The following is a 25563-nucleotide window of genomic DNA, read 5'->3' on the forward strand; positions in this document are numbered from 1 at the left end:
CGCAAAGATGGGGCAGAAATAATGAGCAGGCAGAGAAGAAAAAGCCTTCCTGGGAATCACTGACAAACAGAGGCAGGGAGGCTGTTTTTCAAGGGCAGCTCTCCCCCTCAACTCTGTGTAGCACTAAACCCCAGATAGTCTGCAAGATCAAATTGCTCCGTTCTCTTTGTTGTGCTTAAAGCACAGACAAGGCTTCCTACTTTTGGCCTACTTGTTTCTCTAAAGCAACTGGAGGGGAGGGGATGATAGGAGAGGAGAGGAGAGGTTTGTTTGTGTCTATCAGAGCTGCCTGGCTGTGTAGCAATGCCTTGCATTACCTAACACTGCTGGCTGCAGCGTGTTTATCTGTGGAAAGATACTGCGGCGGTTAACAGATTTATTGCTGCATGCTTCTCTTGACCCTTGATAAAGCAGGTCTGTATGACGGATACAGTTCATCGACAGGTTTACTATATACAGTCCTGCCTGTTGAATATACACACATGGAAGCACAGTTGCGTATACAAAGTACAAAGCAACAGACAGCTTCTTAAAAACAGGCCTGCTCTCAGTCAATTTACATGCAAACAGCCACACAGAGGCCCGGCTAAGAGCATCAGTTCAGCCACCGCAAACACGGCAAATTAGATTTAATGTCTGCTGAAGTGTTGCTTCAAAGCTCCAGCTGCACACAGGCCTCGATTATAGTACAACACTGATGCTGGAAACACCTTTAAAGACTTCTTCACACTGCAGATATAATTAAGTAACTTATTACAAGTCAGTTTGGACAAAAGCAGCTGCTAAATTAATGTAATACAATGAAACGGCAAGTCGAATAATTGATCGACAGATAAACGATTATAGTCGTTTCATTTTTTTCAAGCAGAAATGCCAACGATTTGCTGTAAAGTGGCAATGATTAAATTGATTAGTTTGCCGACTATTAAATTAATCACCAATTATTTTGATAATCGATTAATCAGTTTGAGCATTTTTTGAAGAAAAACAGTCAAAATTCTCTGATTGCAGCTTCTTAAATGTGAATATTTTCTGGTTTCTTTACTCCTCTATGACAGTAAGCTGAATCTCTTTGAGTTGTGGACAAAACAAGACATTTGCAGACGTCATCTTGGGCTTTGGGAAACACTGATCGACATTTTTCACCATTTTCTGACATTTTATAGACCAAACAACTAATCAAAATTAATCGTTAGTTGCAGCCCTAATTTGCTGCTTTTCTTTTTCTTATGTGATAGTAAACTATCATTATCTTTGGGTCTTGGACTTTTGACATTTGTAGACTTCGACTCAGGCTTTAGGAAATTGTGATGGACTTTTCCATTCTGTTTTCTGACATTTTAATGACCAAACGTTTAATGATGATATGATAAATTGAGAAAATAACTGCCAGATTAATGGATAAAGAAATGAATTGCAAATTGCAGCCCTAATATAATGTACTTTAACATAAACAAAGCATAATTTGCCCTGTTGTTGTGTTAGAAATAAAGGATAGCTCAGGATTACGGACAGCAGCGTTGATATTGGTACAATAAGGTGTGTGAACAGGAGCACTTTCATAAAAAGCAACAAATAAGACAGAGTGATAGTACAGAGTCTTGTGTCCACTCCACTCAGTAAGAAGACTGACCACTGGACGCTAGTGAGCTGTCAAATGAGCGCCGCCTCACCTGGATGGCTGGCTGACGTTAGTTAGAGGTTGCTACTCTGGCTGGGAGTCTGGCATTGTCAAGATGAGGCAGCGCTGGAATGAACAATGTTCAGCGGTAATGAGCAGCAGAAAGGCCTTGTAAACAAAAATCAGGGAGGTGGGAGAGGGCAGGGTGAGGAATAAATTTGATGCTAACAAGCACACAACACAAAGTGTGGCCAGTGTGTCTGGGTAGAACCAGCAGCTGTAGATGTTTTCTATATATTACTACCTCTATATTTCTACTGTGTAAACCCCCATGGAAAACACAGACACATCCAGTAGCAGCTCTTTTACAGTATGTAGTAACTGCTGATGTATAATTTCAGGATCACATGGTAGAGAAAAAGAAAATACACTGGACAGGGGGAACAAGTCTTTCCTCAGGATCAGTTCATCTCTACCTGGCAGTTCACTTGCCAACCAACGATGCACGAAACAAAAAGAGACACACAAACAAAACAGACCGCCAAGATTCACAGCAAAAACAATTGATTACTGTAATCGGTTAATCACTGATGTAAATGGTCATCTGAGTTTCTCCATGCACATAATATCAAGCATACAGGCAACGCAAACAAGCATCTCTTGAGAGGAACTTTCCCCTTAAAGTTACAGTGAGGAACTTTTAACTGGTTACGAAACACTCTCAGTTTAATACGGATGCCTTTATATGACGACATAAGTAAACGAGACCACCAGTGAGAAGATTGGCTATTTCTATATAGTTATTCTTAATAAAGTCGGATTCCACCTGAAATCAGACAAAATCATGTAGGTTCACCAGAAACTCCTTCAGCTCAAACTCCAGCAGGGCCTCTGACAGCGACTAGCCCGCCGTGTAGAGACCAAGATCCGGCTTCGCTGCCGCCTTTGACCTGCAGTCAAAGTTCTTGTACGCGGACCCTGCTGCAGTAACATGAGAGGTTTTCTAAAGGGACTCTGGTCCTTGGAATCAACACAAAATGAAAGTTCCTCATAGCAGCTTTAAGCTCATAAAGCACTGATTGTTGATAATCGCTATCTTTACAGTGGCATATCATCTCCTTTAACACTCAAGTATGGAGGAAGTATTCGCTGAGTCCACCAGGTACCACTGATTATGACACCTCAAGTAGATAAAAGCTAAGTATAGCTCCCAGGTAACTGTTTGGTAGGAACCACTCACTACTCTGTGGCACAACTGCCCAACCTCTAGACATTATGACTTGTTAATGATTTCTGCAGCCCACAAACACTAAATATTGATACCACTAAATGAAAATATTAATCATGCAATGGCAACCAAGCCAAGATAAAGAGATATACAATTTCTTGTTAATGGGAACCAGACATATATGCATTCCTTATTTATTTCTGACACGATTTTTTTTAGCTTTACAAGTAGACACGGGGTTGTGTTGAGAAGGCAGCTTCCTCAGTGAGAATGAGGCGATAACAAGCTCAGTGTGAAGTTCAAGTCATCGACGCAGGGTGTCTGGCACAGCTTGGGCTGACAGCAGCTGAAGATGACACACGTACAGCTACTTTTCTCACCAACACACACACATCACTACCTGCCTAGAAAATCTGTATTTTCCCTGCTGGAGAGTTGATGTCAGCACATGCTCCAGCTAGCTTTAGGGATCTCCTTGATGATATCTTTATGCATTTGCATTCCTGGTGCTAAAATGCAGGAAATAAACATGGTATTATTCCAGTAGAAACATTTGTCTTCCAGCCAGGCGGTGCATGATCAAGCCGTCTCTAAGGCCAAGCATGTGCCTGTCTGGACCGTATTAGATGTAAATCATTTACTGCAGAACAATCTAATGTGTAAGTAATTCCTATTGAGACCGAGCTTGAAAAGGAAGGTATGATACTCCCCCCTCTAATCTTTGCCCTCAATTCCACCATAATCCATCTATACATTACAGCCTCTTAAACACAGCCTACACTCGTGGGAGTATAATGTATGTATATCATGACATTTAAACACACACACACACCCCAAAAACATATCCCTCACAACGTATAGGGATAAAATGAAAGCCCTGCTTGCAACAGATGGTCTGTTCCATACACACAGTTCCTGTGAGATAATAGTACAAAATGTCCTTAAACACAACATCTGAGCTTTAAGTAGCTTCTCCCTAAAGTTATAGTAGCTGCTAAACCAGAACGATCACATCAATGATTTTTCAAAGCAATAAGTAACTGCTAACAATCATGAAGCTGTCATTTCATTGATTAGAGCTGACTCATTGCTGCCTCATAAAGACGGACATTTAGTACAACAACAATACAGTAATTGGTTGCTGACAGGCAATCCTGCACTTAAGTTCATCACTTCATTCATTCAAATCTCGCATCTCCTCTCTATCACCTAAAAATCAACAACTGACTGCTGTTAAGTTCAATCATTGTCAAATACAAAAGTCTAGAGCCTCTTCACTAAAACATGTATTATAATTTTTTATCTATAAATTATAAAATGTATTTAAATTCAAGATTTAAATCTAACTTCCCAACACCAAGAATACCAAGAGCATATGCAAACAATTAGCCAAGACTAAATGATAGAAAAATACAAATGTGGCTCAATAAAATAATTTAAATTCACATTTAAGCTACTAAATTGTGTTTTATTGAGTTTTCCTTCCGCCATCTGTAAAACATGAATTTATGCAACCACTACTGAGCTTATAATTAATTTACTGCACTGTATGTCCTTGTTGTTCCCGTTGTAGTATAATGTACTTTTGTCTTACAGTAGAGATCAACATAACCAGATCAAGAATTCTGATGTAGCTTCCTTGGTCTGGAACTGTTTGGGCTGCAAGTAATGGTTACTTTTATTAGTGATTAATGTCAACTTTTCAAAAAAAATGTAATATTAATTAATTATTTATTTATTTTAATTATTAAATATTAATTACTTATTCAAAATATATAAATATTATAAATTATAAGGAATAATAATAATATTAATCTGATTAATTAATAATTATAAAAGTATATTTTTTAAGAAATAAATTTATTATTTAGTCTATATAATGTAAAAAATATTTAAAAAAATGCCTATCACAAGTTCTTGGAGCTCAACCTGACTTTTTCCAGTTTATTTTCAATTTACAATGATATTAAAAGGGAGGAAAGCAGCCAATTCTCAATTTTTTTTTAAACTGAACAGCAGAACAATTTTAAATTTTTGCTGAATAAATAACACAATTAACAAAAGACTGGGCGATGCATCAACTAATTGTTTTAGCACTAATAACAGCTAACTAACTACTAAATAATTACTTGATAACAAAATAGGACAAACTTTAGAAAAAATAAGTCTTCATGACTTAAAATGTAGTTATCAGGTCAGCATTTTCACAGTCCTCATATTTGATTTGGCTTTCAAAGATAATAAACGTTGTCCTTGTGCTATAATGGTGGCCAGTACTACACTGTTTATCACCTCCGTTCCACTGCTGTGAGCCAGCTATTGATTGGCTCTGAGCACTACTACTGTGAAATAGGAGAGGGTGCTGAAAAGCTGAAAAGTGTTAAGTACAATAGCAGGCAGAATAGTAGAGCTCCGGGAAGACACACACCGCACACACAAAGCTTCTCTGTCAAATCTGATACTGATGACCATGGACGGGTGGAGGATGACACACAATGAGTGTGATCTCACCCACAGTTTGGTTTCCTTTGGTGTGAACCACAGAGGAACTTTGCCTTGTTGCATTTTTTTGTATTTTTGTTCATTTTGTTTTATGCTGCCCAGTGACAAGCAAAACAAACCGATGACCGATGTCACATGATGAGAACTCATATGACATTGTTTAAACATGGCAATAACTTATTTTTCTTGGCTACATAACATTGATCATCAACTTTTAAGTTGATATGGTGAACTTGTTAGCAAAAAATGGTCTATTTACAAATCCAGAAGTTACAGAGCAACATTGTCATTCATTTGGAGAGGCCACATGGTGCATGCAACTTCAATATTCACTGTCTTTTTGCTCTGTTTTTGTGGTGCCTTCAAATGAAACATGTGAGCTTGTGGTTACAACATGGGAAGTCGTGTACACAATATGCTTGCCGTTCAACACCGCTGCTAAGCAACGGCAATATTAACGTTACTGACGGCGTCTAGAAGCCACAGAGAATAACAATTTAGCAAGCTTGCAAACAGGTAACATAATGCAAAGGCATAATGACAGAAGAAAAAGATGAGGCCATTGGGAATATCAACATTTTCTTCAGACATATCATAAAATTACAATGATTACAATATACGACTAAAATTACAATATATTCACTTATTATGTACCGAAAAATTAACTTCCGTTGCCTCCGCCAATTCTGACAACATCAACAAACATGTCAAAACACATGAATTCAGAGCTTTCAGAAATTTTCCACTTACGAGGTTGTGAATACCACAAGAGGGGTTCATATGGACTCTTCTCGTGAACGGTAAACACGACCCCATTTGAAGGCACCATTGGTCTCTACCAACTCTTGAGGAAAATATCTGTCTCTTTAGCTGCTAAATGCTTTGCTATGTTCAACCGGTTGCTAACTGTGTCTGTTTGTTGCTGAGCAGGTACTGTACAGTGGCTTTTTTAAAGCTTTTTCTCTGAAAACAGCTGCCTGATGAGGCTAAAAACGACCCCTTCACTCTAGATGAATCTAAATGAATTTGCGTTAATGCGTTATTAACTTTGACAGCATTAGTAATAAAATAGTATGACAGAATATTGACATAATAATAAAACACAACAATGATTTTATTAATGTCTCCTCAGTGGTCTTTAAAGTTATTTTATTTTTACATTCCAGTATGATAATCTCAGCAAATACCTAATCTACACTGCTGCCTCACATCTGCCTATTAAATCTGCTCTATGGTCTGACATACTTTCTAGGGATGGTGTACTCAAAAGGATTTGATGTCATTAAATACAGGTCTACGTTTCAGGTTGGATGACGCAGCCATCTGATAAAAGTGAGGTGCTGTAATCTGGCAATCTGTAATCTGAGTCTCCATCCCTGTGAGCTTTGTGACAAAGCAGCTTTTACGCAGCCCAACGATTGGCTGATGGGATCAGTCATCACCATGTCAGCCTGGCAGAGAGCGGTCAAGTGCAACAGGCTTTTTCATTAGTCTCGAAAACACAATCTGCAATAGTTAAAAATTATAATTTTATTGTAATATTACTCCACAATTTATGTTTAAATCCCAGAGTCCCTGGTGAGTTGAAAACACAGTGTAATAACAGCACTATGTAACCTCTCTTTCAACTGCCTGCACTGCGTTTATTCAACTTCTTTCAGGCTGAAGTGCTCAAATGTACCCACTCACACTAAGTTTGCAGTACTCCAACAACAGCCGGTCTCAGCAAATCAATATGTGTGTTCAAAAGAAAATCAGCAACCTCGCTGCTTACTGGAAAAGACAGTTTTATTAGGTGAAGGACAGAAACTGTAAATGTTCCTGATGAAATGAAGTAGTGTTTAAGGTTTTTACACACCCCTAACACACACAAGTATGAATATGTATACAACTTTAACAAATGGAGGCACACAGGCTAAACACTAATGATTGCTTATTCATGTAAACTGTAATGTATAGCTGTAATCGCCTTCAATTAGCACTATGAGACTGAGGCCAGCCAGTCCACTGGTTATGCATTAGCTGGTTGACTTTTCACTTTGCAGTGAAAGACCTTGACTCATTAAGTGTTTCTATACTTAGAGAAGAAGCAACACAGTAAAACTCATCTGTCCAAATGTAATGGAAAACAGAGCAGCTGCCAGGCTTTATGGATTTGGTGATGAACTTGAGGTTTTAAACAGGACTGCCAAGAAAAACAGGCATTCTGATCAACCTTGGATGCGCTGTGCAATGATGCATTTAGCTTTTCAAATCCGAGATTAATATTTCATGGGGATAAAAATCATCTTTGCTGCATTGCTGCCAAATTGCTTGGCACTTAGGAGAGTAAAAACTAGAGACAAAGTGAGAGTGAGAGAGCTGGGAAATTGGGAAACGGCTCAGCTTAAACGGGCGTTACATTTTACCAGTTGTTCACTGTTGGTCGTACCGACTCCCCGGGAAAATCTTTTAACTTTGTTTTAAACTGAACTCCTAAACAGCTCAGCCCGCCTAAATTTAACAACCACAAGACCATTTTTCCAACCATATACCCCTGTAAGAAATGGGGTCTTGCGTATTTTCCATCCACATCTTCAGCTGAGTCCTTACCCCAAGTGAAGGAGTTCAAGTACCTCAAGGTCTTGTTCGCGAGTGAGGGGACTATGGAACGTGAGATTGGCCGGAGAATCGGAGAACCGGAGCAGAGGGGGCGGTATTGCATTCGCTTTACCGCACCGTTGTGACGAAAAGAGAGCTGAGCCGGAAAGCAAAGCTCTCGATCTACCATTCAATCTTCGTTCCTAGAATCGGCCGCTTTGTACAAGCGGCCGAAATGGGTTTGCCCAGGAGGGTGGCTGGCGTCTCCCTTAGAGATAGGGTGAGAAGCTCAGTCATCCGTGAGGGACTCGGAGTAGAGCCGCTACTCCTTTGCGTTGAAAGGAGCCAGCTGAGGTGGTTTGGGCATCTGGTAAGGATGCCCTCTGGGCGCCTCCCTCGGGAGGTGTTCCAGGCACGACCAGCTGGGAGGAGGCCACGGGGAAACCCAGGACTAGGTGAAGAGATTATATATCCGCACTGGCCTGGGAACGCCTCGGGATCCCCCAGTCAGAGCTGGTTAATGTGGCCCGGGAAAGAGAAGTTTGGGGTCCCCTGCTGGAGCTGTTGCCCCCTTGACCCGACCGCCGATAAGCGGTTGAAGATGAGTGAGTGAGTGAGAGTGATAAGTGAGAGTGATCTTCAGATGAAAAGAAATAAACCAACAATCTTTGTTTTTGCATGAGATACTCGGTCACTATACAATTACAGTTCTGCTTCTCTAGTTAATTAAATTGTCTTTGGCTCATGGGGGATGAATAAAGCCTCAGGGCACTGAACACCATCCTTTGTCGGTGCCCAAATTCACCACATCAGTCTACTCGTCCAGAACTGGAGATGCACTTCCTCTACATTTGACATGTCTTGGGTGTGTATGTGCTAAAGGAAACGGTAAGTGTAGATGACAGAGCAGACAAAAACCAGAACAGAAACTACATACTGCTGACAAATTAGAAATTTCTAATCTGCAACACCTCCTATTCTTCACTCTACAAAGCAGCGAGTGCAACTTTTAATATTCTTAACTGACAAAAACAGTTATGCTGTCAAACAATGAATCGATCAGGAACTATATTTCTAGTCTGTCTCTCTGTAACTGAATATATATTTGGGTTTTGTACTGCTAGTCGGACAAAACAAGCACTTTGAAGACGTCACCTTGGCTTCAGGAGATTGTTACAGCTATTTTTCTGACATTTTATATACTAATCGGAAATGTAAGAAGACCTATGAGTTCAACATTGTACTATACATTGTTAAACCAGTAACTGAATGGTTAAGGGGTGTATCATACTGTATAACCACAACATCCCGGGTTCGACTCCACCCAGAGACCTTTGTTAAGTGTCATACCCCTTTCTCTCTCCTCTCGTTTCCTGTCTGCCTCTTCACTGTCAACAAGGGCTGTCCTCAACTCCACCAAAGAAAATCTTAGTCGACTAACACTAACACTCATAAGATTTTGTCGACTAATCGTAAGCGTTGATTATTTTCCTGTCCATCGACTAAGTGATGAATCGTTTCCCCTGTACATCATACTACTTATAAATATTGAATAGTTTATTTTAGTCATAGCCATGTCAGCTCTTTAGTATACTCAAACTTTGTTGCATAATGTCTGATGGAGTTTCCATGGTAAATGATTAATACATTATTATATAAGTGCAACATTTGAATCATTATATTGCTATTGGTCCTGCTATTTCAGATATTGATCCTTGGTAAAAGCAAGTTGTGATCTTCCTAAATCAAAACTTCCCAAACATCTGTCCAACTCCTGAAACAAACTCACTGAAGATCCCACAAGGTAACAGTGTGCACACACAAAACACCACACATGCAAAGATGTCTTCTTATGTACTTCTATGGGTTATGGTACACAGATATGCTTTTCAAACAAATCAGTCAGAGACCTTTAATGTGACTCCACACTGATGGAAACGAGTTTCATGCATCTTTCACATCAGTTTCTAAAGCCAGTTGAGTCCCACCAGGTTCAGACAAGAATATCAAAGTAACCAATGACAGAGAAGCCAAAAGGACGCCGGCTTTGCAGCAGGGAATCAACCACAGGCTCTGAAGTTCTCTGCTGTCCGATATGATTCAGCGTGAAAACTCCCCGGTGAGGCCGAGCTTTTCATTAGCATGGAGCGAAGTGTGGGAGTGCGGCTCGGAGTGCTCCCTGCCCACTCAGCTGGAGTGTGGGCCACAAACTGCACCGGCAGAACAACATTATGCAACCACCACGCCATTGTGTACAGCGGAAGGGTAACCACGGCAACAGGATTCAGAGACTGAGCAGAGGAACCAGCGCTGGTTGGAGGAAGGAAGAGTGTGGTAGATAATCCTGGGTGGGATTAAACAGACTGTGTGAGGTTGTTTTTGTCCAGATATGGATTTTGTCAGGATGTCCTGACGGAGGTTTTTCTGACCCAAACTCTCAATCAAGTTAGTTATCAAGAATGCCATGGCAACAGACAATACTAGTTTCTGGTTGGCATGGCAATGTCTATGTTTTGAGCTGCACTGGAAGGCCTCAGTTCCTGTTTAACAACCATATATTTTTAACAATATTAAAAATGAGAAGTGTTGATAGGGAACTCACAAGCGCCTTTTAGATTGGATGGCCTGCTCCAACAAAAATGCAAGCAGGGTTAGCATGAAATGATCGATTGATTGATTAATTAAAACCAATCGATCAACACTTTATTTGCAACTTTTTTGATAATCGATTGTTTTAGTCGTTTTTCAAGCAAAATTGCCAAAAATTCATTGGCTCCAGCCTCTCTAATGTGAATATTTGTTGTTTTTTTTAACCCTCTTATGATGAATAAATTGAGTGTCTTAGGATTTTAGAGTATTGATCAGGCAAAACAAGCAATTTGAAGATGTCCGCTTGGGCTCTGGACATTTCTCACTATTTTAAAAAGGTAAAGAGAGGAGACATTGCTGATAAACAACATAAAAAAGGTGATGATGGTGCTGTACTTTAGTTACTGAAAATAAGACAATAGATTGCTAATGTATATCACAGAATGAAAAAACAAATAAACAATAAATATATGGCTGAAAATTATATGAATTCTCCAGCAGGAATATAGATTTATAATATATATACTGTAGATTTATTAAGATGCAAGCTTATTTATTCATTAAAATGTATTTTTGGTCAGTAGCCCATGCATTTCTTTGGGATTTTGAACATTAAATTATTGTGATTTTTTCCCCCCACATATTGCCTGACCCCTTTTTTTCCTTTTTTTTCCTCAAAATTGCATGATCAGCGTCTTAAACCCCTTAGACCACCTGGGCACCACTACTGTAGCTCAAGCCTCAAGGCATATTACACCTGCAGGTAACCACGGCAACATTATTTATCCTTCATGGTACATTATCTGTTAACTCAACAAACTAACATCAAACTACAAAAGTGATCACAGATCATCAGTCTCCAGCTAAAAACAACACCAAGTCTTTATAATATTTACGCTAAATATTTAAATTAGTGAGTCATTAATGTTCTCCAGACCTCCAACATGGCTTGAGATCTCTCTACAGGTGTCTCAGTGCCATTTAGCAGCCAAATGTGACCTCGGGAGGGAGGAGTCACAGTTGCAGCTTCAACAACTATAAGCAACAGCACTGACAGACATATTACTGACAGAAAGCTAAATGAGAGGCAGGCAGTGTTTGCCCTTGTCTAGTAGCCACAGTGAAAAGCCATTCAACATGTCAGAGGAATGTCATTCACCTCCCCCAGCTCCGAGGTTTTAAGGCAGCGCCAACAATGGAGACATTGTGCTTAGAGGTAAAGAGAGGTGAAGGGTTTCTTTTACCATCTTCAGAGTTGTTATGATCTACAGCCACCATGGTTCCCAAACATTTTCACTGCCAAGAGCTCCTGAACAGATTCCTCCTAATGATCCCGAGGATTTCATTTGGTATAATTCATTACAGACACACAGGTGCAGATTAAAACACACACTCTTCCCAGTATGTGGATATGAAGATAATTATCCTGGTTTCTTGATGTGAATGATCTCTGTGCTAGTTTTAGAAAGACTGACCTGGACTAATGTAGTCAGAACTGTGCCACCTCCTCTAGTGCTCCTGGAGAATCAATTAATCATGCAAAGATAATTGGGAAAGCCTGATTAAAAACATGAAATGTAAAACAATAGCGTGAGTTGATGCTGATTCTAAGGCTTACAATAGTTATAATTTATGCAAATATCCTGTAAATCAGATCAGGATTTGGTAATTATCTCTAATCTATATTCTTCTGTGCCGAAGTCCATATTAATATTCTTGTAGGATTGATTATAATCCTTTTAGACGCTGGGGCTCACATCACAGCAGATTTCACACACTGCTGAAGCCACTGAGTAAAATCATGTAGTCACGTTTTCTCATATCTGGACACTAACTGGCCGACGTCCAGGTCAATATCATTCCAACTTGGCCTGTGTATTGTTTGACCATTTTCAAAACTAGTGTCACCCATGTTTCTCTACTAACACCAAAGTGATCATCTTTTTGAAACTTGAACATGCTTTTCTTTTAAAAGGTGCAGTGTGTAGGATTTGGTGGCGTCTAGTGGTGAGGTTGCAGATTGCAACCAACTGAAACTTCTCCCGTGACCACAGAGGCTGACGCAAAGACGCGAAAACGCTAATGGCCCTATCTAGAGCCAGTGCCGGCTCCGTGAAGAGGACCTGCTCCCTATGTAGATATAAACGGCTCATTCTAAGCTACCGAAAACACAACTAGTCTTAGTTTCAGGGGATTACACTAAAGAAAACATAATTGTAGGAGCCAAAAATGTATGCTGACACATACTGAGGTTGTGGCGTAATTCACTGTTAGGAACACTGGGGGCGCTGTGTTAATTGCCTGACCCAACCACGGGTATATAGGTAGGAAGTGTTTTGTTGGCGTGAGGGTTTAGCCCGGAAGGGCATAGGGTTTTTGACCGCAGTGACGCTGAATTGTTTGCCGTGTTGTGTTGTTTGCTTGTTATTATTGAAACCGGACTTTCTTCTTTATTGCACTATCACGAATAAATGGACTGTTATTCCGAAACCAATGAGCGGCCGGAGAATCGGTTTTGTTCAGCACAACATGCAGCTAAAGGTAACAATACTTATTAATATTATATTCCATTTCTGCCAATAGATCCCCCTTAATGTTACACACTGGTCCTTTAACAAAAGGAGGGGCAATTCTCAAATGTTCAATGTTGTCTAAAAACAAAAACAAGACTAAGCTATGCTACGAGCCAAATGCTGACACCAAGCAACAACAAGCATTTCTCAGATAGCCCTCAGAACAAGGAGAAGTGCTGGTATACCTGTCTTTTGTAGATACTAATGTGCTCAGTTAGCTTAACAGAAGGACTAAGAAAGACAGAGACACATACAGACACCAGCTTGATATCAGGCTGTGCATACAAATTGAGAGAAGTGCAAGACCGTTGTTCTGACAACCAAGGAGATGGTGGCAGAAGGTGAGGAGGGGGGCTTCTGGTGCTTCAGCTGGTCCATCCATCGTCTCCTGTTTTATTTTGTGCTCGCTCTTTAAAATAGGGCCCCTATACGTCTGGTGAAACTGACATTCAGCAGGTTTCGAGGTGGTTAACTCTGTCATGACTCAGGGAAAGTCACCATGCACACAGATTGGTTTTGTAGGTTTAGCAAAGACTTAATATTTTGATGTGCCCCTGTTGTCATGAGACAATCTATAAAATGACAAGTGGGCAGGGAAAGACATTAAAAAAATAAATGATGAGGACCGCGCTTTATGATTTGTGGTAATGACAGTGAGATTAACAGTGTTGAATTTCCTCACCTCCAGTGTGACCTTTTTGACATTAATTAAAACTGAACAGAGTTTTGAAAGCCCTTTCTTTTGATTATCTCAAAGCAGACAACACAAAAGGCTGATATTCAAGGAAAGGACCTTCAAGGAAACCAAACACAACAGACCGTGCGAGTATGAATATTGCCAAGGCAACTCAGAACGACAACAATGATCCACCTAGAAACAAGCAACAGAAAATGTTTGCCATCAATTTGTGTGAGAATTAACAGGAACTAAAAATACTTAATCGCAATTAATCGCATGATTGTCCATAGTTAATCACAGTTCTCATTTTTATTGATATTAAAATTATTATGGTGTGAATTTTGCGAGGGTCTGTACCATGATTTATTCTTTCGTCTGTAGAATATGATGTGCAGCCAGGACATCTCTGCAACTCGACAATATTATAAATGGTATTTTGACACGGATTTCACCTTTAACAAATAATGCGCCTCCTGCGGTTTGAAAATTGCAGGAGGCCATATTATGATTTCGCAATATTTAGATAAACATTACCATGTCCCAAGATCACAAATAGTGGTTAAAATTGTAATTCTAATCCCAATAGACTGATCCTAAGTCCCGCCCCCCTTAGTTACTGTCACTAGGTCGGACAAGCTTGACAAAAAGCAACATACTTTGGGGCGGTATGAAGCAGAGATAATATAAACAAAGGAACGGAATCAGACGAAATCATGCAGGTTCACCAGAAACTCCTTCAGCTCAGAACTGGTAGCAGCGGCTCCTCCTCCGGCCAGGATCAGAGCGTCGCCTCGCTGCTCCGCCGGTCCCCACTGGGAGCCAGCACTGACACCATACTGCTGGATACCCAGGGCCGTATTGCTAAGCCCGCTGGAGGGAAGGGAGGCACGGGAGAACCAGAACCAGGACTGAGCGGGGAAGACTGTCAGAACCTGTTGCAGTAAAATGAGAGGTTTTCTAAAGGGACTCTGGTGCTTGGAAACACTGGCGCTTTTGTCCTCAGGGACCGCCAAAATCAACACAAAATGAAAGTTCCTCATAGTATATGTGACTATATACTATGTAATGTGAAGATTGTGACACCAATGTAATGTGGCTTACATAGTAATGTTACCTTTGAACAGATGTAGCATATCTAAGTATGACAGGAAAGGGGAAAGTTGACAGAGGTTCTGGCGGATTTTAATATGTCTTTTCTGAGGCTTGGCTAAAAGCTGATGCTCAGTCAGTGGAGATCCTGTTGTTTACTAGAGCTAATGCCTAGAAACTCTGCTGTAGTTTCTTGAAATAACTAAACAGAAACCAGAATTAGTCATTCAGTCTGTACTGCTCCAGCCAGGGAAGCTTGAGCCAGACTGAGGCTTAAGATCAATGCTTACAACAGTCACACTTTAAGCCTTCCGAGTATTTTCCAACAATGATCTTTAATCCCTCTGGGGGCTGACGATATTTTGCTCATAGTGCTTCAAATTATCTTGGGTGCAAATAAACCCACGCCATCCATCAGAGAGTGTAGAGGCAACAAAAGGCTTTTTTTAAGTGTTTAGTTGAAGACACATTTAAAAAAAATAGTGAGTGCACAAAACTTGTATTAAAGTGTGTCAAAATGCATGCACTTTAAAGTTGCATGTGTGGAAAATGTGTAGGCGTTCCTTCCTTGTTCATACTGTTGTTAATAATCAAACAAAGACAGGGAAAACAAAGCGTGAAGTGGGGCAGTAGCAGAAGGATTGTGTGTTGTAGTATATTCAGATTTTAGTATGAAAGCTGCATATGTCTCCATGTCTTGACTACCTGCATGTGCTCACTGACAGGTGAATTTGCTTGTAGGCCTAACACTGTGGACAGATGACCACCGCTTTGACATTTTGTCTTCAACATCCCATAACAAACCCACATGGATTCTCTGATGTATGTATACAGACAAGCACACATTCAGTACAACATCCGACATCCTAGAGATGCTGCTCTGGTCCTGTACAAAGAGCCACGGTTATTTTTATGTTAGATTTTCTTGCTCTTTGTCTGCTCAGCCACAGTTGCTATTACTGCTCACGTTAACTACCCAGAACATTTTCAATATTCAACACAAACAAGCCTTTGCTGCTTCTAATAACACAAAAGCCATCACCTTCTATGCATTCAGGGATTTTAAGAGAAAGACAGCGATCAACAACAGAAAACAGCAAAGAACATACTGTTTGTATTTGTTAATTTAATTGGTCATTACTTTAAGGGGAATAGGGTAAATGAAACTTCCCCAGTTGATTACTTACATTAAGATCATTATTTTTTGTGTTACAAGTTTTCTGAAAATGTATGTTTAAATATGCAAATGAGGCGTTATCTTATCAAATATGTGCTAATTTGCATATATTGATACAACATTGGATAAAGCAAGGTTCAAAGTTCTTGTTTCATTTTGTTGACATGTTAGAGTCAAAGGTTTTTACAGAGGGAGTTTTGGATCTCTCTTTGTATCAAAATACTGTGCACAGCCATAAACAAAATCAATTTTCACCATGTTTTTAAGGAATAAAATGTAGTATAAATCAGGCTATGAATGATAAATGAACAAACCCCTCGGTAAAAACCTTCAGATTATAGATAGGAATGAAACTGGAAAGTTTGGTGTATGATAGTACTACTGAAGTGGAGATTTGTGGCTCAGAGTCTGAGAAAAAAATACTCATTTTGAGAAAACGCCCTTTAAAGATATGTATTGTTAAATATCATACATTTTGCAAGACACTACAGGTGAATAGGGTAAAAAAAAAAAAAAAAAAACTAATAGATGAAACTTCCCCAATAGCCAGTTTTCTGAAATTGTATGTTTAATGTGATATTTTGGAGGGATTATTGATCATTTCTATCAATTTTCGAGTGGTAAAAAAAAGGTTAAATTTAGCATCAAATCTGTGTAACAAATGGTATCAACCCAAAAATTGCTGCAACAACTTATGAGTCATTATAGAGCATGGGAAAGGCCATCATATACTTCTATCACAATGTTCGAAACCCTTATATAATTTATTTTAATTAATTAAGTAATCAATTAATCATGTTTATTTCTGATTTATGACTAGAATAACTTAACACACAGTGCTGAGCAGCATCTCAAATTAATCTTCAGTTTCCCAGCTTTCAGATAATGTACACCACTTCTATGTGACATCTACTGTTGACCTGCTATCTCCCTCTAAAGACCCCCTGTACCGCCCTATAAAAGACAAAAACGGGTCTAATGTGGGTCTCGGAGGGTTACATATGCAAATGAGGCGTTATCAAATGCTAACTTTTGTTAAATTTAGGTGAAATCTACAGACCCATATAGACAAAGTGTTGTAAAATAAACACCTAAATGTGTATTTTGGTATATTTTATTTCCACTAGTCTGAAAGAAGACATGTTATGGAAGCAAAATCTCTAAATTGACCAGTGCATGGTAAACAATGTCTTTCCTGGGGTGTCTCCCCTGAAATCAGGAGTAATACTGCCATATCACTGAAACTGCTTCATGTTTGCAAGTAAATATAGTCTGACATCGAGTGCTGCCTCTTCCAAGAGAAATGTCTTCGACTTAAGTGGGCGAGCATGTGTGATAAGAGAATAGATTTTCCAACAAAAAATAACACATCGGAAGGAGTGTTACATAACAAACTTACATATTTCGAATGTAATATAAAATGTTCACACCACCCCTTTCAAGCTCAACCACTACTGTACAGTAGTCATCAGATTCACAATTGTTAATTGAAGGTGAAAAGAGCTTGTGACAGAGTATTAGCAAGAGTGCAGAAGTAATACAAGGAGGATGAAAGACAGAAAAGAGGAAAGTTGTCTTTTTCCCCGACGATTATAGCCCCTCAGCTCCACGCTTGACTGCCTGCAGATCTCTCCTAATTGACCACAAAGGGGTCGTAGCTCCCCCTCCACCTCCCAATACATACACACACAGAGGGCATGACACCCCTGGCATTCACCCGCTAACACAGTTGGCAGGGATCCAATTATCCGCCGTTGACTGCAGAGATTAATTGAAAATAACTCATTACGCTCCTCGAGGCCATTTCCAAGTGAGTCAGATTTCAATTTGACTCGTGAGATGACTGCAATTTGAGGAGCCTGACTGGAACGATCACAAGGCTCAAGTCATCCAATCCAGTCAGAGATGGACAGACTGGCCTTCGAGACACAGACACAGGGGGAAGAAGAAGAGGAAGAAAATCTGACTTCAAATCTGAACCCTGCAGGAATACCATCCGCCAGTACTTCTTCTTCGGCACCACACTCTTCTTCAATCATTCTCAAGCAAAACAAACTGTTAAGAGCTCTTTCCTTACATTTCTAGCACTTCTCTCTTATATGATGATCTTGAAGTAACTGGAATATCATCATGCCTTTCTGACAAATACACTCCTTACTAGGGGTGTAAATCACAAGTTTCATCACAATACGATATCATATTGATCTTTGGACAACAATACGATTCAGTTCAAGGGCCTGCGATCAATATGAGATGATATCATACGCCCATTTAACACAATCAGTTACATTTACAGTATATCAACTCACTAAAAGCAATGATTTGACAGTTTTATTACTGGGCTATTCCAGACATTTAAATGAAAAACTATTTATTCATTTTAATAAAAATAATAAAAATAGACCTCATGTTGTTCACTATAAGTGCCACATTTCTCATGTTTAAGTGCAAATGTTTTTTATCAGTTAAGAATTTCAAAATAAAGGCATATCTTAAAGATGAAAATATGTATCAATGTTTCCACTTTACATCTCTACTCCTGGATATTGCTGCATAATGTTGGCTATACAGACGACCGCTTAGTGTGCTTTTGCACTCAGTGTTGTAGATAACTGTGTCAGACTAAATGACTAAAATGTAAATACATGCAGGAAGGTGGCAACCAAAGAAAGATATGTCTTGTGTGTATATGTTATCAATGGCGCCATTCCATATTATCAGTTCTCTGTTTGACCTCTTGACCCCGCATCTGATGCCAACAGTAAACATTGGGCAGATATTTTGTCGACATCTTCAGTACCAAGTCATCATTGCTAAATTACAGCAGCAATTATCGCCTCCTGTGAGCTTGAGGATTTTGCCTAAGAGTGTGACTATTCATGAAGCGGCACTTTTTAGGCGGACGTTTTACTGGCGTCTGGTAGTCACTTTCAGTCCAAAATGGCAGAAGCATGGCTTTGCTGCCGGGCATTGATGTTGCAATGGCACAAACAACCGACTTTCACTTCTTAGCAATATACGTTCTTTGTCTACGCTAACCTCATTCAGGAGCCGCCATTGTTGTTTAGAACAAACAGTCGCCTCTCCGTGTCATCTCACACGGTGGTCTCACCGGGTCTGACACGCCTAAGCCACGCCCGTATCTGCAGCTCCTCACAGGACGCCAATTGGTCCGTGCTGTGGCTTGCCAGACACAAACGCATTACTTGGTGCCTAGCAATATGGATTTTCGCGTGACATTTGATCCCACGATTCTCGTGTGATCTTGTCACATTGCGAGAATCCAGCTGCTGTGCAAGGTTAGGTCTAAATAGGAACTGCTATGACATAAAAACATTGTGTCACATTGTGTAAACTCCACATTTCCTCTTTTTCCAGTGTCTATCATTATAAAACAACCTCAAACCAAAGCTGCTATAAACATTAGTTATTAAAGACTGTATTAATGAATGGTAGAATAGCCTGAATCTAGTGTACTCAAAGCAAAATCCTTGGTCTCAGAAAAAAAGAGGCAACGCTGCATTTATGCGACAGCGCTGCTGCTCCCTGGGGTGGAGGGGGGGGGTGAGTGAGTGGCAGGCCTCATCAAGGACACTCCTGCTACCCAGACTGCCCCTCCACCCAATAATGCAATCCAGGGCAAGGGAGGTGAATCTGGGTCAGTAGCTGGGACACAGTCTGCATGGAGTGCGTGCATGGCATTAGCCGGTGCTGGTGTGTTAGAAAAAAGGATGTCACAGTTTGCTGTAGTGAATATTCTCTAGATTTATTTTAATGGTCTGCATAGCAGTTTCTTGAGGGAGAAAGAAATTTTGAATTATATCTCCATTTAATACTGAAGCCCATGTGAATGATGTCTTGCACATAATCCTATTTTGTATTCATAGAAATGTGTCTTTGGGGTGATTTTTTCTGAGGAATAACCCAGATGCAGTCCCGATTTAATGATTTTCACATTGCAGAATCCCTGCTGAAAACACAGACCCCTCCTCCTCTATGAGTGGCAGACACACACCCAGACACACACACACACACACACACACACACACACCATAGACACAAAAGGAGGGCCAACTGGTAGAGAGCCACAGCGGTCAGATTAATGCAGACTAATGATAGAGGCAGAGCACTGCAAAAATATGCAAAGTGTAAAACTGCCCTGTGGACCAGATGAAAGGCACAAAACAAATATATTCCACAGTCAGATCTTTCTCTCTGCGAGTCAGCCAGAAAGCAGCTGAGTCAGTGGGTCTCCAAACAAATGACAACATGGAAACAGAAGAAAAAAAAAACCCTGAACTCAACTCACATGACCCAACAGCCCGTTTCTTCATGCAGACTTGAATGTTTTGCTGAAGAAGCTGAGGTAATCCAAAATGATTGCACAACGTGGTCAGACCAACATAAGGGTTTTCTGATATTCTAGACTGATACCGGCCTTGCCTCGTATGAAAGATCAGATATCAACCAGTTGGTGTCGTCTACTGCTGACGTGATGGGGGTTTCTCTTCTGTTGACGGTAATGGAAAAATACTCTTGATTGTAAAGGCTGTACGGTGTCCCAGATTCCCCCCATCCCCAAACAACAGGAGAAAGTCACCTGAGAGCAGCTTGACCACATTAGAATTTAATTAGCATGGGTTTCTGTTCAGTTTTTCTGTCAAATTATGGTGTGAAAGATGTTTTAAAAGCACTCATGGCAATACAATTCTATGGTAAACACTGAATTCTTGTCTTCTTTGGCATGAAATTGGTTGTATACTATATTAAGAATGCAAGTTATGATTATTTTCATATTAGTATTCTCTCGCTTAATCATTTGTTCGATGAAATGTGAAATGAAAAGCTTCCCAGATCCCGGGGTGACATCTTCAAACGTCTTATTTTTGTCCGACCAACCCCAAACCCCAAAGATGTTTAATTTACAGCAATATAAAACAGAGAAAAGCAACAAATCGTAATCAATTAATCTGTTAATCGATTAGTCAAATAATCATTTCGCTTTAGCACAATGTATTGAACTATACAACAATTTAGGGCTGCTCCCTCTTGGTCGATTAATCCACTAATCCTTGTTTTGGTGTTAGTTTACTAAAATTTCTTTAGTCAATTAGTGGATTTTTATGCTTTTTTTTCATGCTGAATGCTTTATTTCCAGTGGGAAACTCCAGGTCTGAAAAGTGAAGCCAGTGCCTTAAACTTGCATTCTTTCTAACAGCCAGCAGGGGGCGACTCCTCTGGTTGCAAAAAGAAGTCTGATTCTATAGAAGTCTTGTAAACATGAGTTTATGGTCTCAATCGCTAGTTTCAAGTCTTCTTCAATACAGCATGATGTTCATTTAGTAAATTATGGTCCTATTTAGAGTCAAATAAACAATAAACCAGGGTATGCTTTAGGGCGCGGCTACCTTGTGATTGACAGGTTGCTACCACGGCATTGTCCGGTCTGGGTGTTGTGCGTGTTTTTGTCTTAGAACTTTAACCCTTTCAAAGTGTTTTCAGACGGTTATGACAATTAATTGTAACATTTTGGTCACCTAAACATTTCTTATTCAAAGTTCGGTTGTACTTAGCTCCATTCTTAGTCCACTAAGAATTTCTTTGGTCGTGGACAGCCCTACAACAAATATTAGATATGCGAGCCCGTTGAGAAACAAATACACGCCCTTCAATGTGCCGCTATTCCTCCACTGCAGGCTGAAGAGGCCCCGATAGAGTGTGTTTCTATCCCTGCAGTTTGACCGCCAGGCAACACACCATCCACTGTGAAACCCTTAAATGCTTCAACGATGCTTCTCCCTTCACTTCAGCGTCATTTTGAGGAGGTATCAAATGGGAGATCCTTTTAGATGCCAGTAACCACAAGGTCTTCAATAATTCCCCGCTGATCTCGGGCCTGAAGTGATAATTTTCTGCCAATCTGTGAGGCAATTAGAGAGATCAACTGAGCAAAGATGCGGTCGGCGCTTCGCTTATTAGAGAAGAGGTGTTGGGAGGAGAGCAGCAGCGATGGCAATTTCTATCAGGAGCCCTCTAAAACTCAGCTGGGATTACAGGCTAACGGGCCATTTTTTGGACACAGTTCAAAAGGGAGAATATCACCGCTGGTGCATTTGCTCTGGATTATCACACTTTTTTTAATGCAGCTCTTCAGGTAACAACTTGACGCCTCGCCTGGAGGCTCAACAGCTAACACGCTGCAACTCCAGCAATCCCCTGAATGACAGTTCGTTTTGCACTTCTAATAATTCCAGTTTTCCGAGTTGCCTTCTGCACCTTCACAGGGTTGGTAAAAAACCTCCACATATATACACACACACCACATTGACAAGGCCGTAAGACGGTTAAACCGAGGTCTGATGAATCAATCATTCTGGATAGTAAGGACTTTAGCCGTAGCAGTGCCAGTGGCTAGAACTACACTTCTGAGACATTATCAGTCTGCACTCTTCACCCTAAAATGAGCATCTCCTCGGGCTGTATTTACTAAATTCTGCAGCTGCATTGCTTCTTCCTCACCCTCCTCCTCATTATACTGACCCTGCATGCTCAGTGTAGCTAGATACTAATGAAGCTTAGATGCTTGGCTTCACAAGCCTTCGGTTCTGCCATGCATGCACACCAAAGCAGGCAGTGTCAGTGTCAGGGAAAGGAAAGGATAACGTCCTTGCTTGGGTGATTTCCCATTTTCTCATTTTGCCAAACCAAATGGGCCTCGTTCCAATTCCAGCCAGAGTCAGGAGCCTGAAGTACAGTCAGATAAAAGGCCTCTCTGTCTTTAAGCGTGCAGGGCATTACAGTGCCGGTCATGCCGCTGCAATCTAGCCAATGAATAGACACACTCACCAGCTTTCATCATAAACTAACTGGTTTATCCAAAGTTCATCCAAGTTAATGCATGTAAGAAATACTTATTCCTAGCCATTTTCCTATTTTTATCCTAAACCTTGCACGTACAAATGTTCCAAGTCGGATTCAATCTTAACTGCACAAAATTGTCTTAAATTTCTCGTTTTAACTTAATGAATGTGACCTGTTCAGGAGTACGAAGTAGGTGCCCATTGGTCCTCAAACTGCTATATAAGGCCACCTGTTCCTGCAACGTTTGTGGGCAAGTTTCATTCGTTAAAATGTTACCAAAAAATAAAAATAAGTCCTGCTGAGCAAATTTAGCAGAGTCTGTAGCTGTAAAATACTAAAAAAATATGAATACAGCCGTCAACTTTGTGTCATCAGTGCATAGCTGTACTGAGAAAAGAAATAAAGAAGGGATGGTTTGACATGAAGTTAGACGCTAAAAATGACGTCTTGCTAACTTAAAGAGTCTGAAATACATGCATGAGGCCCCGTGTCCAGTCCTAGCTGTAGACAAGGTGCATGGCTTTTTCTAGACAATGCAAAACATGCCTCCCACTGACAGATTATCAATTTCTGTTCATGAGTAGATATAAGAAAGTAGGACAATACTGAATATCAGCTGAATATCAAGAGTACTAGTATGTATAGAGTTTTATAGGTTAACTAGATTATCAAAAAGTAGGTTACATTTCTTTTTCCATATCATGCGTTCCCTCCAAGGCATACATAATTCTTCTGTCTGAAAAAGAAATGAAATCCTGCAAAAACAGACTTGTGCAATACTCTATCTGGGCACTCAAAATACCAGCTTGCTTGCATGGATGCCTTTATTTCAACAATCCAAATGTTGCCAAATCCATGACTATCACACTATGAGCGTAGAGACAACCCAATTTAAAACCTTTACTCTCCTAATAAGACTACAATAGAGAATGGATCCTGGTGTTGGAGCGAGGACCAAATGAGACTATCAGACTCACATAGCCGTCTCTTTACCTCCAGCCAGAAATTCAATCCCATTACACAAAGCTCCCCAATCGTCTCTATTACCAAAGTAGCATAGAAGTGAAGCAGCTACAGCAACTTCAGCTCTCCCCCCACAGTGCTGGAAGGTGAGCGCTAATAGGAGAAGCGGCGTTGCCAGACAGGCCCTGGAGAGCCGAAAACAATCGGTTGATTATTACCAACAAGGAGTACATGTGTCACTTTGATAACCAGAAACTCACGGAGATCCGTTTCCATGTTTCTGACACTCATTTGAGAAGCCGTCTGCGATCTACTGCGAGGATAAATGCACCCTGGCTTGTGTTATTTCTACCATTACTATAGTTTAGTTCTTGATCTATGCAGCTGTGAAGTTAAGCTGAAAACAAGACAACCACCAGTTTTGACACAGTTTAACAGGACAGCACAGCAAATCAATGATGTCAATCGCTCTTCAGCCTTAACATGACCACCATGCTTTGTAATTTAAGCAACTTTCCAGCCAAAAACAGAATCCCAAAAAACAAAACACCTGTCTTGTCAAATTGTTTCGTCTACATTCAACATCTTTATCCTCCATTGTCAAGCTTTCAGTCTGGATGACATGAAAGCAGGCTGTGTCGTGCCACGGTGTAAATCCTCTCCCAGTAAGGATGCACAATGATACCGTCTGGCTCCGTCCTGACATAAATCTCCAGGAAAAGGCAGCTACAGTAACAGACGCTAACCTCTTCATCACTGACAATGATGCATTATGGGCTGCATTAATCAGACGCACTCACAGTGGGGGGATGCATGTCCTGGGCACTACTCTCAGGCATACTATGCTTGAATGAGAGCATGCATTAGTGACTATTTGTATGCAGAGTTGTGGGTGCAGCATGGCATTAATATATATATATAGGACTGATATATGAACACTTTGGATACATGGTTTAAAATTTGGGCTGTCAAACTTAATTTTAACGCCACTAATTTCTTTAAAGCATTAACGCAACTTGCGATTCTTAGGCTGTAGCAGGCTCCGCTTTAAAGCTAGAAAAGAAAACCGAAGGAATCCATTGGTACCAACCATGTCATACTAGCTTGTCGTGAAGGAGGCTAAATAACGCTCCAAACATACTCTGAATTTTGGCGAGGAAAAACTGGCATGGCCATTTTCAAAGGGGTCCCTTGACCTCTGACCTCCAGATATGTGAATGAAAATGGGTTCTATGGGTACCCACGAGTCTCCCCTTTACAGACATGCCCACTTTATGATAATCACATGCAGTTTGGGGTAAGACATAGTCAAGTCAGCACACTGACACACTGACAGCTGTTGTTGCCTGTTGGGCTGCAGTTTGCCATGTTATGATTTGAGCACATTTTTGTATGCTAAATGCAGTACCTGTGAGGGTTTCTGGACAATATGTGTCATTGTTTTGTGTTGTTAATTGATTTCAAATAATACATATATACATAAATTTGCATAAAGCAAGCATATTTGCCCACTCCCATGTTGATAAGAGTATTAAATACTTGACAAATCTTCCTTTAAGGTACATTTTGATATGATAATCACATGCAGTTTGGGGCAAATCATAGTCAAGTCAGCACACTGACACACTGACAGCTGTTGTTGTCTGTTGGGCTTGAGTTTGCCATGTTACAATTTGAGCACATTTTTTTATGCTAAACGCA

At 40.3% G+C, this 25563-nt stretch overlaps 1 protein-coding gene across 4 annotated transcripts in view; it reads right to left on the bottom strand.

Moving 5' to 3' along the window:
* dapk1 (death-associated protein kinase 1) overlaps positions 1 to 25563 on the bottom strand; it is an 83343-nt gene that overhangs the window by 54207 nt on the left and 3573 nt on the right. The gene's annotated exons all lie outside the window — the stretch shown is intronic.

The sequence above is a fragment of the Sebastes umbrosus genome, chromosome 8 (assembly GCF_015220745.1).
Source record: "Sebastes umbrosus isolate fSebUmb1 chromosome 8, fSebUmb1.pri, whole genome shotgun sequence".
Lineage (NCBI taxonomy): Eukaryota > Metazoa > Chordata > Actinopteri > Perciformes > Sebastidae > Sebastes > Sebastes umbrosus.